Consider the following 15,105-nt stretch of genomic DNA (forward strand, 5'->3'; position numbering starts at 1 on the left):
ATACACACACACACACACACACACACACACACACATACACACACACACACACACACACACACATGCACAGAAAGAGAGAGAGAGAGAGAGAGAGAGAGAGAGAGAGAGAGAGAGAAGAGAGAGACATACCTAAAGTATTTTTTCTTTTATTCATTGAATTCCTAAGAGTCAAATATGAAACAAAAATAAAATATTTTGAGAAACTGTGGGGATAATGTGTGTGTGTGTACATGTGTAACAGTTACATTATTCACTGTAAATAACTTTATATAGAATGAAAACTGTGGTCTTTATCTTAGAATAGAAAGAGCTAACTCATGGTTCTCTAATGATATCCAAATACAAGTTTTATTATATTTTGTATTTTTCTTTTCTTTTCATTCTTCCTTTCCTTTTCTTTTTCTTGTAATCCACCCCTTCTTTTCCTTTCTCTGTCCTTTATGTTCCTCCTCTTGTATGCATATTTGCATTTGTGCCTGAGAATCCTCACATTCATATGTGAGTACACATGAATGATAATTCCCATGGTTTGTTTCTCCAATGAACAATAAGAAAGCATATTATATTATATGCATTCTGCAAACTTCACATGAGCACTTTTGGAGTCAGTTTTCTTGCCTTCCCTCACTAAGAAAGAACTACACTGTGGGAATTATAATGTTTATAACTTTCTTTCCAAACACAGTATCTAACTGCTGGTCTGAGATTACAGACTTACTTTCACCTACACTTCTGAAAGTTATACATGTAAAATTTTAATAATTAGAATCTATAAAGGGTAGATAAAATTTTAAAGATTCTGTTCAGAGCAGTATATATGTAATTATTTGTAACACCATTTACTTTTTTATGGCCTTTAAGCGTCTGCTTATCTGTACTACAGCTGGCTTCTTATACTATTTCCTTTTGGCCATCCTGCAATGACATCCAAGTATCTTCTCTTGATTGCTGTGCTCTGCTGTTTTAATTCACAAACTGTGAGGAAATTAAATTTTAAGGATGGATCCATTCCATTCATAGGAAGCTTCAGGCATTTGTTCTTTGTGTGCATCTTATTAAAGAACATTTTTATCTTTAATTATTTTGGGTATGTTGGAGTGTGGACTTATGGACTTAAGTACAGTGCCCATTAAAGTTATAAGAGGATCTTGGATCCTTAGATACTGGAGTTATAGTCAGTTGTGGGCTACCCAATGTAGATGTTGGAACATGAACTCACATTCTCTGTAAGAGCAGTATGTGTTCTTGACCACTGGGCCATTTTTCTAGACCTTGCTACTAGATGCATCCATGTTGGCAGGAGTTGGACAATGGCTAATTTGTGGTGACCCATAATCATGATTTCTAAAAGGCTGTAGTCTTCAGGAGACTTCTTCCGTGTCAGTGTCTAGGTCACACTCTTGAGCCTCCATTGATTCTTTAATATTAATGTGCTATTTGCTGTCCTGATCCTCTCACAGGACTAAGTTCACAAACAGCTATCTGTGAGCTTGTTCATACTGTTGCAGCATGCTATTCTAAATAAGGCATCAGCCAGAATACTGTTTCTTTTCTCTAATTTTTTGGATAAAATAGATTGCCAGATTTTTTTCTCTTTTCCTATACTTTCATTTTAATCACCATCATATGATTTCACTGGTGGGATGATACACAGCTGTACACATGTGTCTGTCATCTAACTGTCACTTGGACTTCATGGCACCTGTCTGATTTGTCCTGTTGTGGAAGGTATCCTCTATCTGTGTTTGACAGATCATGACTGAACTATGCTCTAAACGACAAAGATGTGATGGAGATAGAAAATAAATAACTGGTCTATTACAGCATAACATTTTTAAAAATTTTATTTGGTTTTGAAAGTAACTGTGCATGAATGTAAGGTAACCCACTGATGAATATATCATTGTTACATTATTTTTCATTACAGAAATTATCAGGATTAAAATCACAGACAAATTAAAATGTATCACTGAATTAGATTTTCTAGCATGAAGATTAGAGTACCAGTAGACTCTTCCCTCTCTAGCCTGATTAACATTCATTTCACTTTGTATGTCATGAAGTGCAATTATTTTGAGATATTATCAAGTGCACGTAACTTAGTGCGGAATACTCAACCATCACTTATTTTAGAACTTTGTGTAGCTGTAAGATGGCTTTCACTAAAGTTTTCTAGATAAACTTCACTAGTTAAAACTGGTAATGATGAATACAAACATATGTTTGTCAATGTGTGTGTGTGTGTGTGTGTGTGTGTGTGTGTGTGTGTGTGTGTAGAAGGTTGTTTCGTGCTAAGTATCAGAATTAAGTCACCCCCTAGTTCCAATACCCTATCCTGCCATAAATTTTGGAATTGATTTACATTACAAGGTATGAGTTCCTTCCTATACCCTATAGTGGGTCCAAATCTAATTCTAGAATGGTTGGTTACCCCTAATACAGTTATTTTCATAATTTTGTTTTCTTCTACAAATCAGGAAAGCTAATTACAATGTCAAAATTATAATTTACTATATATCTATAATCTATGTTTTTTAAGATGCTTGAATTCAAAATACAAATTCTTATATGACAAATATAGTTTATTTTCTTGTTATTGCATTCCCTCAATGTGTTATTTATTGTTGAAAATATTATCTTCTTTAAAGGTATACAGTACTTGGCAGAGCATTGGGTTGAATGCATATCATATCTGATTTACAAACGACCAGATATTAAATAAATGAGGTATTCCTATATCTAAACTGCATGACTTGTTGATACATTACTGTTTATGTTTAAGCACTTAGAAAGCTTTGGTTGCATAGACTAAAAATTATTATAATAAAGGAGACTATGATTTTTTTAGGAATAAAAAGAAACAATTCAAAAGAAGAAAGACTGACTGTAGCTTGAAATTTGTAGTCAAATAGTCATTGAGCTTTATTGAATTTAACCAAGATTTTGATAGTCCAAAAGATAATAGTCAAGATTAGCAAGTGACAGTAGCAAGGATATAGTCATGTAATCAAGGTAATTTAGCAGGCTACTAATTACACATACAATTTCCATCAATTCCATGTATCTAAATTTCCATTCTCCAGTGACTGAAAAAAAGAAGAAACTTGTCTCATCGTGATTGGGTGCTAATTTATAAATTATGCATACTAAATTTCAGGTGTGAAATCGTCATTTAAATAGAAAGGTCATTGCTGCCTTGTTTATTGTTTTATAGCTGAATACTCGACCTCATTTTAAATAGATTTTGAATAATCAGCTAACTCAAAGTTAAACTCAAAGTCTTTTTGTTTTTTTTTTTTTATTTTAGTTTTGTCAATTATTGTAGAAATCTTAGAAAATTTTGTGCAATATTCCTGAAAATGAATGAATATGGCACTATAGGTTTTTACTAATCAATTTTCTAACTGTCTCTTTGACATCTTTGTTCCTAAGACTATAGATCAGGGGATTTAACATGGGATGAAGACTGTATAGAATACTGAGGCCACCTTGACCATGATCCATGAGCTCTTAGTGTTTGGTACACAGTAGAGAAAAAGAATTGTTCTGTGGAAAATAGTAGTGGCAGTCAGGTGAGAGGCACATGTAGAGAAGGCTTTACTACGGCCCCCAATGGAAGGCATCTTCATGACAGTGATGAAGATGAAAACATAGGAAATGAGAATGATGACCAGACTGCTTATTTCATTAAATGTAGCAGAGACAAAAATAATCTCCTGGTTAATGTAAGGGTCAGAGCAGGATACAGCCAAAACAGCAGCATGCTCACACACAAAGGTATTTATAACATTAACACCTTGAAAAGATAATCTCAGCAAAAAGTAAGTAAGTGTCAGGGAACAGATTAGACCCCAAGAGTATCATGCACCCACTAAAAAGGAACACAGCTTTGGGGACATGGCAACCATGTAGAGGAGAGGATTACACACTGCAACAAACCGGTCATAGGTCATCACTGCCAACATATAGGTTTCTGTCACCACAAATGCACATGCAAAAAAGAACTGCATGATGCAGCCTGGGAAGGAGATGGTTCTGTCTTCTAAAATCAAGTTTTCCAACAGTTTGGGTGCCACAACAGTGGAGTAACAGAAATCCACAAAGGACATGTGAATAAGGAAATAGTACATGGGGGTACTGAAGAGCTTTGTGTTGACTCTGATGATGCCCAGGTTTCCCAGCACAGTAACTGTGTAAATGGTCAGGAACACAAAGAAGAGGGGCACCTGGAGGTCCGGATATTTGGAGAAGCCCAAGAGGATGAAAGTCACTGAAGTAGTCTGGTTTTCTTGGTCCCAGAGATAAAACAGGAAAGTTGAAACACAGAAGCAATTAAATAAAACAGTGAAAAAAAAAAAAGTTTGGAGATTTAAGAATTACCCATAAAGAGCTACTCAGAATTTGATTTCAGTAGTTATGTTAATTGAAGTTCAAAACACAAGTTAACATATTATAAATGTTTTTATCCTTTGCAGTTCACTGTTGTGTACTCTATAATAAAATACCATTCACAAGGTAAAAGATGGATCACTGAGACATAATATAAAATCTCATCATAAAATTAAGAAGGTGCTGTTGTATGCTGTAGCATGCATAATGTGTACTCAATGTATCAAGACACATTTTAGTTATACAAAACAGCAACTACAGTGAAACCGCAGATTTTCTAATTCCCTAATTATTCAAAGCAATTGAAATTATGGAAAAAATAGAAAGGGGTTATTCCTATATTTGCTATGATCTTCAAAAATGTCTCAACTACTCCTTTCTACAATTTAATTACAATTTTTCTTAGAACTACATTATGACCACTTACTGACCCTAACAGAACACTCAGCATAAAATATAACACTGTTGCACATAAGAATGACATACCTGTGTGCCAAAATTAAAAGGCCTATATATTTCACTGTATCGTGATTTTATTCTTTGAAATAATATTAGATTTGTGCTTTCCATATAAAAATATCATTGACATATACATGCAATTTTTTCAACTATTGTTTTGGGTTTTATTAAGTATACAGCACATAATATAACCTGAATAGATTTACAAATCTCATAAAAATTATATTGAGTCCAAATTCTGTAACTAGAGTTTTTAAAACTTTATGAAATCTCTGTTCTTTCTCTGGTCCTATTCTAATAAAGTGTGAGAAACTTAGGGTTGAAAGAATAATCTTTTCCATTGATAACAAATATGATTTCAACAAGTTCAGATACATTTTTCAACGTGTGTAGCTTTTGGGTCCACTTCTTATATTCTGTGTTTATCTTACTACACTTGTTGCTAAACTTCAAAGGCACCCATTTTGCTCCAGGAAGTTCCAACTATATTCAGTTGTTTGATGGCTCAATGTGCTGTGTACACATTGAACATATGTGTCTATAAAGAGCAAGTACATTCCTTCCTTTCTGTGAGATCCATTTTGGGTTTCTCATTATATTTCTTTTATTACTGATTATAATATTGAGAGTTTTAGAAACTACAGAATTATCAAATATAATTCATATCCTCAGTTTTTCTTTTGAGAATTAATATGAATTGAGATATACAGTTACAAATAAGTATACCATGCATGCATTATAATTGATTAAAACTAAAATGTTTGTATATATAAAGAAAAATTATATGAAAATATAATGAACAATTAAACATCCTTTAGAAATATTGGTCACATAATAACACATAAACACAACTTGATAAATTCATCTAGTTAGCAAAACTATGTGGTTATCATAGAAGGTAGATTTATACATGGATTTTAAAGCCTGAGAAGATTAGGATTATACAGTACTTTAAAAAAACAACAAAAACAAAACAAAACAAAATAAAATGAGACTTGGATAAACTCACCACAAAGCAGAAGAATTTGATGTATGCATTTATTTAAGACCCGTAACAAAAAATAATAGGCTCCAGGGCTGCCCTGCTAGGAATTCAATTTATTTTATTTTATTAATTTCTTTATTTTAATTAATATATTTTAAGGAATATAATACAAACCATGAAAAATGCAAGTTTTACTCCTTATGTCAAAGAAATTTTTTTTAGAAAAATGACTTCTATCACATAACCATTACAAAAACAAAACAACAACAAAAAAAACCCACCTCTCTCACTGATAAGTGAGAGAAAGGGACAGGGAAAAGGCAGAAACCCAGCACCAAAATGTATCCTACATATATGTCACAGAGTCCTTGGGGATGTGAACCCTAGAGAATGCCACTGAAGAATTTCCCAGAGGCACAAATCAAACTATTGGATGAAACAAAGCCCCATGTGATATTTTGTTTGTAATTTTATCTAAAATTAGTAACATGTTCATAACCAGTTTTAATGATTTGAATATCTTATAAAACATTCTTTACAAAATTAGTTTTCTAGTGTTATTCTTCTTAGGAAGCCATACAAATAACACAATTAAAGCCAGCTCAACACAGCATATTGCACAGAACCACGGCAGTCACATCTCCAGAGAAGGTATACAAACACCGATAATTAGGAATGCAGCAGTTCCGCATCACTAATTACTAGGCAAAGAACGAAACCACAACAGGAACAACTCACTTACTGATTTTGAACAAGAAACAGATTTCTTTTTCTTTCTTTCTTTCCTTCCTTCCTTCCTTCCTTCCTTCCTTCCTTCCTTCCTTCCTTCCTTCCTTCTTTCTTTCTTTCTTTCCTTCCTTCCTTCCTTCTGTCTGTTCTTTTCCTTCCTTCCTTCCTTCCTTCCTTCCTTCCTTCCTTCCTTCCTTCCTCCTTCCTTCTTTTCATTCTTTCTTTCTTTCTGTTTGTTTTGTTTTGGGATTTTAGACAGGGTTTCTCTGTGTAGCCCTGGCTGTCTGGGAATTCCTTCTGTAGACCACACTGGCTTCGAATTCAGAGGATCTTTCTGTCTTGGCTTCCTGAGTGCAGGATTAAAAGTATGAGCTGTCACCACACATTTTAGCCAGATGTGGTGGCACATGTTTTTAATAGCTGCACTTGAGAGGCAGAGCCAGGGAGATCTTTGTGAGTTCAAGGGCAGCCTGGTCTACAAAATGCGTTTGGTGACAGTCAAGGCTGTTACATAGAGAAGCCTTGTCTCAGTACTTTTGTAGTTTAGCATAAAATGTGCTGAATATAGCATAAAGGGAGATCTTGTGTGTTTGTATCTTATGACAATAATGCAACAAAATGAACCAACCAACTATTTCCAACGAATGATTAATGTATAATAGACTACCACATTCCTATTGTGAGGGCTGGTACCAAACGAAGAGAATAAGACAGGAAAAGAAAAGAGAAGGATGGAAGTAGGGAGGGAAAGAGAAAAAAGTGGATAAGAAATATAGAGATCAAGGTGTCCTTTGAGTATTATTGAAGATGTACAGCTGTGATAGGCCTATGGAAACAAATTCCACATAACTCAGCAGTTCTACCTCTAATGTGTACCAGAGTAATTAATACCAGACTCACATATTTGTTTTCAGATCATCTTTATTCACAAGAGGCAAATGATAGAACCAAACCCAATAGCCATCAACAGATATGCACCCTTCAATGTGGATGATGTATGTAGACATTAAAATAAATTAAATCAGTAACATGGAGAACACATAGTGTATAATTCCAATCATGTGTGGTACTCATCAGGGTCAAGTTCATGGATGCAAACAGTACTTAATCTGGTGAGTAATCATTCAGTATGTACACAGCTTCAGTTTGGGATGGTGAAAATATTCTGGAGATAGTGGACACAACGGCACAACACTGTAAATGCATTTGATAACACCAAATTGTCCACTCTCAAGTTTATATGTGATAAATCTATGTCCAGGGCACTTTAAATTAAGATATTAAAAAGCAATAAAACACAGTTGTGAACAAAATAAATGGTAAAATATGTGGGTAGCTAATAATGAATAAAATATAAACACATTAGTGTCCGTGTGATTTTAAATTAAAGTCCTAATAATACAAACTTAAAGTATCCATTCATGAGACTAATCTATCACACATGTTTATATTTTTGTTTGTGGCTTAGCCTTGAATAGCTGAGCCATCTCTCCACTTCAACACAAGTTTATGTAATTTTCCCAACTATTGGAAATTCTTGAAACTGTGTGCTAAATTAGTACATATTTTAATCTCAAAGTTTGAAACTCATATTGAGTTTAGTGTTAGAGGTGTTAATTAGAATTCTTATGTTATTTATGGGAAGGAGAGCTGACCATCAAAGGCTCCTCCTTATGTGTTGTCCTTAGGTAAATGATATTTGAACCATAGTATCTAAGTCACAACTGATGACAGTCCTCAGTTTGCCTTTATTTTTCAAACAGGAGGGTTAAAATTAGCATTAACACATGATTTTGGATTGACAGGTGGTGGTAGAAGACTTTGTATGTGGATAAATATAGTCTAGGACTAAGAGATATCTCTATGCTTAACTGCCTGTATGTATTTAAAGATATTTTTAAGTCTCATGCTTTTTGTGTTTACACTTACATATTGTGAAGTTATATATTTATAAATCAATGAAAATATAAATATTACCACAATGAGTGCCAGTACTCTCTAACTGATGGAATTTCTTTTCAAATGCTCTAATCATACTAAAAACCTTCTCAGAACTGTGAAGATTTTGGTTTTGCTTACAAATAAACTCCACTAGGTGGCAGAATTACACCATAATGCTAGTCAATAGAAAAAAAAAAGAATCTTGTTTTAAGGACATAAACATTGAATACCGTATCATTCATATTTTTATTGGAGCCTGGCTATCCATTCCACTGCTTTCTCAATTAATGGATGATAAACAAATCTCCAGAAGTAATAAAAGGCATGGCTGAATTCAATGTTCGTAGGCATTTTCCCTCTCCCTTTGTTAACTTTGACTAGAAATAATGCTTTAGCTCACTATTACTAATTTAAAAAGATAAGGTATAGTTGCCTAAAACATAACAACTACTATACCCTAAAATCTTAATTTGAAGCTGTAATATTTACTAGATTTAATGTCAAGGTTAAACACATCCATGTAATATACAGGTGAACACTTTCTCAACAACAGTAACAGCACTGGCTTATAAATGTATTTTATTGCTACCATAAAAGTATTCTGAATTATAATAGAATCCTTTCAGACTTATGACTAAGAGAAATAAAAGTGGAATCACCACGTTTCTTTAAATAATTTTAATTATGAATGGAATGACCTTTAAAAAATACAGAACACTACATAAACTTAAATGACATTTTTGTACAATGTCCATGATAATCCTTTCTCAAATGTTAGTTTTAGTATACTTGCTGCTGAAGTGAGCACTACAAATGGTCTTGACACTTCAATTAAAAAAAAAAACACATTTTAATTGACTTAAAAAATAACATCAACCAAAATATACCAGCTTACTATCTGCTAAAAACTCAGTGGCAAAGACATAAGGCTGAAAGTGAAAGTCTAGACTACAATAACCTAAGCAAGTGGAATATGAAAGAAAGTGTAAGTTGCTACACTGGCATCTGTGTAAGCAATTTTTAGACAAAAGTAGTCAGATGAGATAATGAAAGCTACTAGACACCAGTGAAGGGAGTCTCCCATCATATTGATATTATATTATAAATGATATTTATCTGAATGTTTGTCTACCCACTTTCATTTGTGGACACACAAATGGATGGCAGATCTTAATGCTATAAAAATGTGCTGATCTTCTTGCTTCTACAACTAAGTACTTGAGAAGAAGTGAATAAAAGCATGAAAGTGTTATTTAACTCATAGTTCATGAAATACTGTCCTACAGTAGGAAAGATAAGGTGGTGTGATCCTACCTTCTCAGTAAATCAAGAAGGAGAGAATGTGAAATTTTGGTGCTTACTGTGTATTCTCTCTGTCTGTATCTCTATCTCTGTTTCTCTCTGTCTCTTTTTCTCTCCTATTCAATCTAATCCTGTAGACCATGAGATGGTATTGACCACATCTAAAGTACATCTTCCCCTCAGTTAATCTTCTCTAAAATATATTGGTATCAAGATAAATGAGGACATCATGGGAATAGGAAGAGGCAGGGTTCTGGGGAGCCTCTCAGGAATCCATAAGGATGACCCCACCTTGATCTGCTGGCAGTGGTCCAGAGGGTGCCTGGACTAGTCTACTCTGGTGAGCAGCATAGCAAATAACCTAGCTGTCATCATAGAGCCTTTGTCCAGTGACTGATGGAGACAGATGCAGAAATCCATGGCCAGGCACTAGGCTGAGCACCAGGAATCCAATTGATGAGAGAGAGGAAGGATTCTGCAGGTGAGGGACTTTGAGATCATGATGGGAGGACATGCAGAGATGACTTGCCACACTAGTGAAAGCCATGAACTGTGGACTGGTGGCTGTGGAGCCCCCATTGGACTGGACTAGGCCCTCTGGATACGGAAGACAGTTGTTTGGCTCCAAATGTTTGGGGGGCACATAGGCAGGGGAATCGGAATCTGTCCCTGGTCTATGGGCAGGCTTCTGGGAATCAGGTGCCTGAGGTGTGAAGCCTTGCACAGCCTTCGTGCAGTGGTAAGGAGCTTGGACCTGCCCTGCTCAGTGTGCTGGGCTCTGCTGACTCCCCATGGGAGACCTCGATTTGGAGGATGTGCAGATGTGGGGTGGCTTAAGAAACAGGGCTGGGGTGGGGTGGAGGAGGGAGGAGTGAGGATCTGTGGATGGTATGTGGAGTGAGTAGAAAATTTCTTAATAAAGAAAAAAATTGAAAAAAAAAAAAAGAAAAAAAGCATATTGGTATCATCCAAAACAAATACCATGGTTTTTGTTACTGAGTAGTAGTCAATAGCACCCTTTACGAAGGGCTTGGCCAGTGTTTAGTAATAACTTGTTGATATACAAGTTGCTTCTCTTCTTTAGACAATGCCAAAGACTACACATATTGAGGAGAAAAATCAGGAAGCATCACACGAGCTGATTGCCAAGGAACCGCCGGAGGGCTATCCCCGTGGGTCTCGACCCCCTCCTTTCCTGGTGAGCACCAGATCAATGGCATTTGTCACACAGGCGACACCGCCGTGGGTGTGGCAGCAATGGACTACTACTTATATATTATAAGAAATAATTAAATCATTTTGTTGGCCAGAAGTTAGGTGGAAATAACAATCATCCTGCTATGTAAGCAAAACTCAAAATAAGTATTGCTTGTTTTATGTCTTATATATGTAGCATTAAAGTTTTAATAACAGACATGAAAATACAAGGATCATGTATCCAAAGCTAGAGAAAAGAAGGAGACAAAAGACTGGATTATAGGAGAGTAAATGACCAACAGGATTGTATGTTAATATAAAAATGTTAGGATGAAACTCAACCATTTGACTGCTATGATCTACTCATAAAATTTATAAAGGTAATAGCTAAAACATTATATGACAAAAACCAATAATTAGTTATTCAACTTGCTCATATTATGCTAAATATTATTGGAGAGAAAAACACATAACATAATAAATATAGAGATAAAGAGAAACATTCTAAACTAAAACTAAAGTGAGACAATAAATATTTAGCAATTTAGGGCACAATTAATCAAACAGACTATAATTGCAAAACTGAAATACCTGTAGAAAACATTATAACAAAATACATCTTATATAATTAATGATGAATACTAATCAAAGTATAATAAATAAAAAGAAAAGATCACAATATCACCCAACTAAAAATCCTGTGACCTACAACAGTGGAATATTTATAAGACATTCTGATACAATAGTGACGATAATGTTATGGAAATAACTAACCAACTTCTGAGTGTAGGTAGGGTTCACTCCATGAGATAGAACCCATACTTACACTGCTCTAGTGGCTGCAGGGCTGGGCTGAAGCTAAGCAGTGGTTGAAATTGCCTAAAACCTAGATTTTTCTCATCCTAAGAGCAGCAAGAGTTTGGCTCCTCCTCGACCTTGCCCAGGCAAACCCCAGTAGTTACACTTCCCCGAGTGTAGACTTGTTCCCATATACATAGCATCTCACATCTCTAAAGAGGAATTGGTTGCTACTTCTCCAACAGCTGAAATATCCCAAACTGGACTTTCTATATGAACTTATAAGATTCCTTCCCCTGTCCCCTGAGTATGCAAATAAAGAATGCCCTTGATGTTCTTTCCCCAGTCATGACATATCACTGCATGGACCCAATGGGCCATTCTTCCTAGGGTATATATGTCCCTTTCCCCCTCCAAATAAATGAGTTGTCTACTGACACAGCCTCCCAGATGTCTTTTTCCTGTCATACTTGTGGCCACTCAGGATTCGAATAAGGTCCTTGCCCCTGCTTGGCCCATTTTCCATCCCTGGATTGTGCTAGTGCTCAATAGAACATGCCAGGACAAAGTGGTCCTCAAACCCAGCAAGTGGTTGAGAACCTGAAACTAGATAGTACACAGGGCTAGGGTACAGCCTACTAGTATGATTCTGATAAAGCAATATAGGCATAAAATGACTCAATGCCATACTGCAATAGCCATTGATTAGTGTCTTACTCAACACACATAAGAGAAGCTTCTACTTGCAGTAGATGACAATTAACCCAGTGACCTGCAAGTAGGCAATGTACAAAGAGTAAAAGTACTCAGTTTTAAATGGGATGTCTTCATCAACCCTCTCCCCTCAAGGCTCAGGGATTAATGCAGAAGAGGAGATAAGAAGATTATAAGGGCCAGAGGTGATGGATGACTTCAAGAAAACAGTGTCTTCAAGACACAACTGGACTGGTGCACATATTAACTCACAGATACTATAGCATCATGCACAGGACCTGAAAAGATTCAAACCAGCACTGAGAGGGAGATGTGGAGTCCCAACCCTAAAACAAGATGCTATCTGCAGTGGATACCCACTGACAAAGTAAATGTTAGTTTTCTCCAGTGGAATGGGTAAATCAACAACACTTGAGGGCACGAAATTTTCTTTAATTTGGTTTGATTTTGGGGATTTTTATCTTATTGGTCTTTTTTGTTTGTTGTAATTTTCATTTTTGTGGCTTTTTTGTTAGTTTGTTCCTCATTTTGTTTTAGAGGAAAGAGAGAGAGACAGAGACAAACAGAGAGAATAAAGGTGGGTGCGAGGATCTGGGAAATTGTGTATAGTATAAACATAATTAAAAAAGAAAAAGACTGAAATGTATATATGTGGTAAATCCTCTAAATTATAATGAATTTAGTTTTACCAATTACTAAGACACATTACATGGCATTGGGTTTCTGTGCCAATAAGTCAAACATTCTATAGAAAAGCCTAGTATAAAAATCTTTAAGTAAAGCAGCATTTATAAATGAGTGATGATATCTACTCTCCATCCACAAAAACACTTAAATGAAAGAATGAAAGGCAGACATACAGAAGGAAAGAAAGATATGAAGAAAGAAAAAAGAAAGGAAGGAAGGAAGGACTGAAGGAAGGAAGAAAGAGAGAGAGAGAGAGAGAGAGAGAGAGAAAGAAAGAAAGAAAGAAAGCTATGTTTACTGCATTATGTGAGACATCTGGCCCTATGAAAGAGTGAATTGCCCAATATGTATTGCCCAAAAATTCTTGCATGTTCTACCTGCCTTGGAGTATGGTTAATGCACCATTAATCAAGGCATTAAAGAAAAAATATTATCTATCTATCTATCTATCTATCTATCTATCTATCTATCTATCTATCTCTCAACATCTATCACTCCCCCAATAGCTCCTCAGCTAGGCGAGAAACTATATGCATACATCCTGATTCTTCATTTCTACATCCCTGCTCCTTGCTGGGATTTGTATTTTTCTGACTTGAGCTTCTGTTCTTTCACACTGTGTCACATCTGCTGTGAGGTCTTGTGTCCAGTTGCTCTGGTGATTTCATTAAACACTGCTTCCTTGTAGTCATCTACTACCTCACTACCTCTGGCTCTTACAAACTTTCTTCCCCTTGAACTTGTGGGGAGGGATGTGTTATAATGCTCCATTTAGGACAGAGCACTTATAATCTCTTATTCACTGCACCTTGACAAATTGTGAGTCTCTGTTAATTGTCAAAAACAAGCTTTCTGAAGAGGCTTAAGGAGTGCACTATTTTAAGAGTACAATGACAGATCATTATGAGTTATTTTAATATCTCTACTTAACAGAACTATAGTAGCATACTCTTCTCTTGGTTCTATGTGATAATTTAATTGAGAATGGCCCCTATACACTCATATATTTGAAAGCTTGGTTCCCGCTTGGTGGTGGGCCTATTTGGGGAAGATGAGAAAGTGTATCACTGTGCACGGGCTTCAAAATTTCAAATGTCCATGTCATTCTCAGTGCTTGTGCATATGGAGTAGGAGGTAGGATCTCATCTACCTCTCTAATGTCATACCTGTATACCTGCTGCCTAGCTCCCTGCAATAATGGACACAGACTGTAACTAACCATCTGAAACTGTAAGTCCCAATAAACTTTTTCATTTATAAGTTTTCTTGGGCATTATTTCTCTTCACAGTGTCATAAAAGTAACCAAAACAACCTATTATCTCTCTTGCCACAGGTTCTTGGCTGTCGGATAATGGTGCCAAGTAGAGGGTCCATCTCATGAAATGGTCCTGAAATCACATCAGAGTGATTATTTCATTCCATAAAATTCATGCCATCATTGTACTAATTGGCATGTCTCATCAGGTAATGAATTGTGTTTCTCAGGGCATATATCTGGATAACATGGATGATTACTTTCCATCTCTAGTAGTATACATAACGCCTTCCAGCCCTGTTAAAGATAACTAGTAGGGATGAGGCTTCTACATCAGAACTTGCTTATTTTCTCCATGTTTATGACTTGTGTAAAGCATCTTCACTAATAGAGATTTACTTTTAAGTTTTAGAGGGTAGCAAAAAGCAATGGCAATATCTGTGATGTTTGAGAGTCTGTGGGATCCCTTGGCTAACAACTCAAGAATGGGTTAACCTATTCTTTTTGTTGGAGTATTTATCTATTTATTTGTTTGTTGATATATTTATTTGTTTGTTTACTTTATGTATGAGTGTTTCAAGTACATGCATGCATGTGCACTATGTGTTTCTGGACCCCATGAAAACTAGAACTTATCTTTTATCATAA

At 35.5% G+C, this 15,105-nt stretch overlaps 1 pseudogene; it reads right to left on the bottom strand.

Moving 5' to 3' along the window:
* Positions 1-3,375: 3,375 nt before the first annotated feature.
* LOC118581808 lies at positions 3,376-4,325 on the bottom strand (annotated as a pseudogene).
* Positions 4,326-15,105: the final 10,780 nt, after the last annotated feature.

The sequence above is a fragment of the Onychomys torridus genome, chromosome 4 (assembly GCF_903995425.1).
Source record: "Onychomys torridus chromosome 4, mOncTor1.1, whole genome shotgun sequence".
NCBI classification, from domain to species: Eukaryota; Metazoa; Chordata; class Mammalia; order Rodentia; family Cricetidae; genus Onychomys; species Onychomys torridus.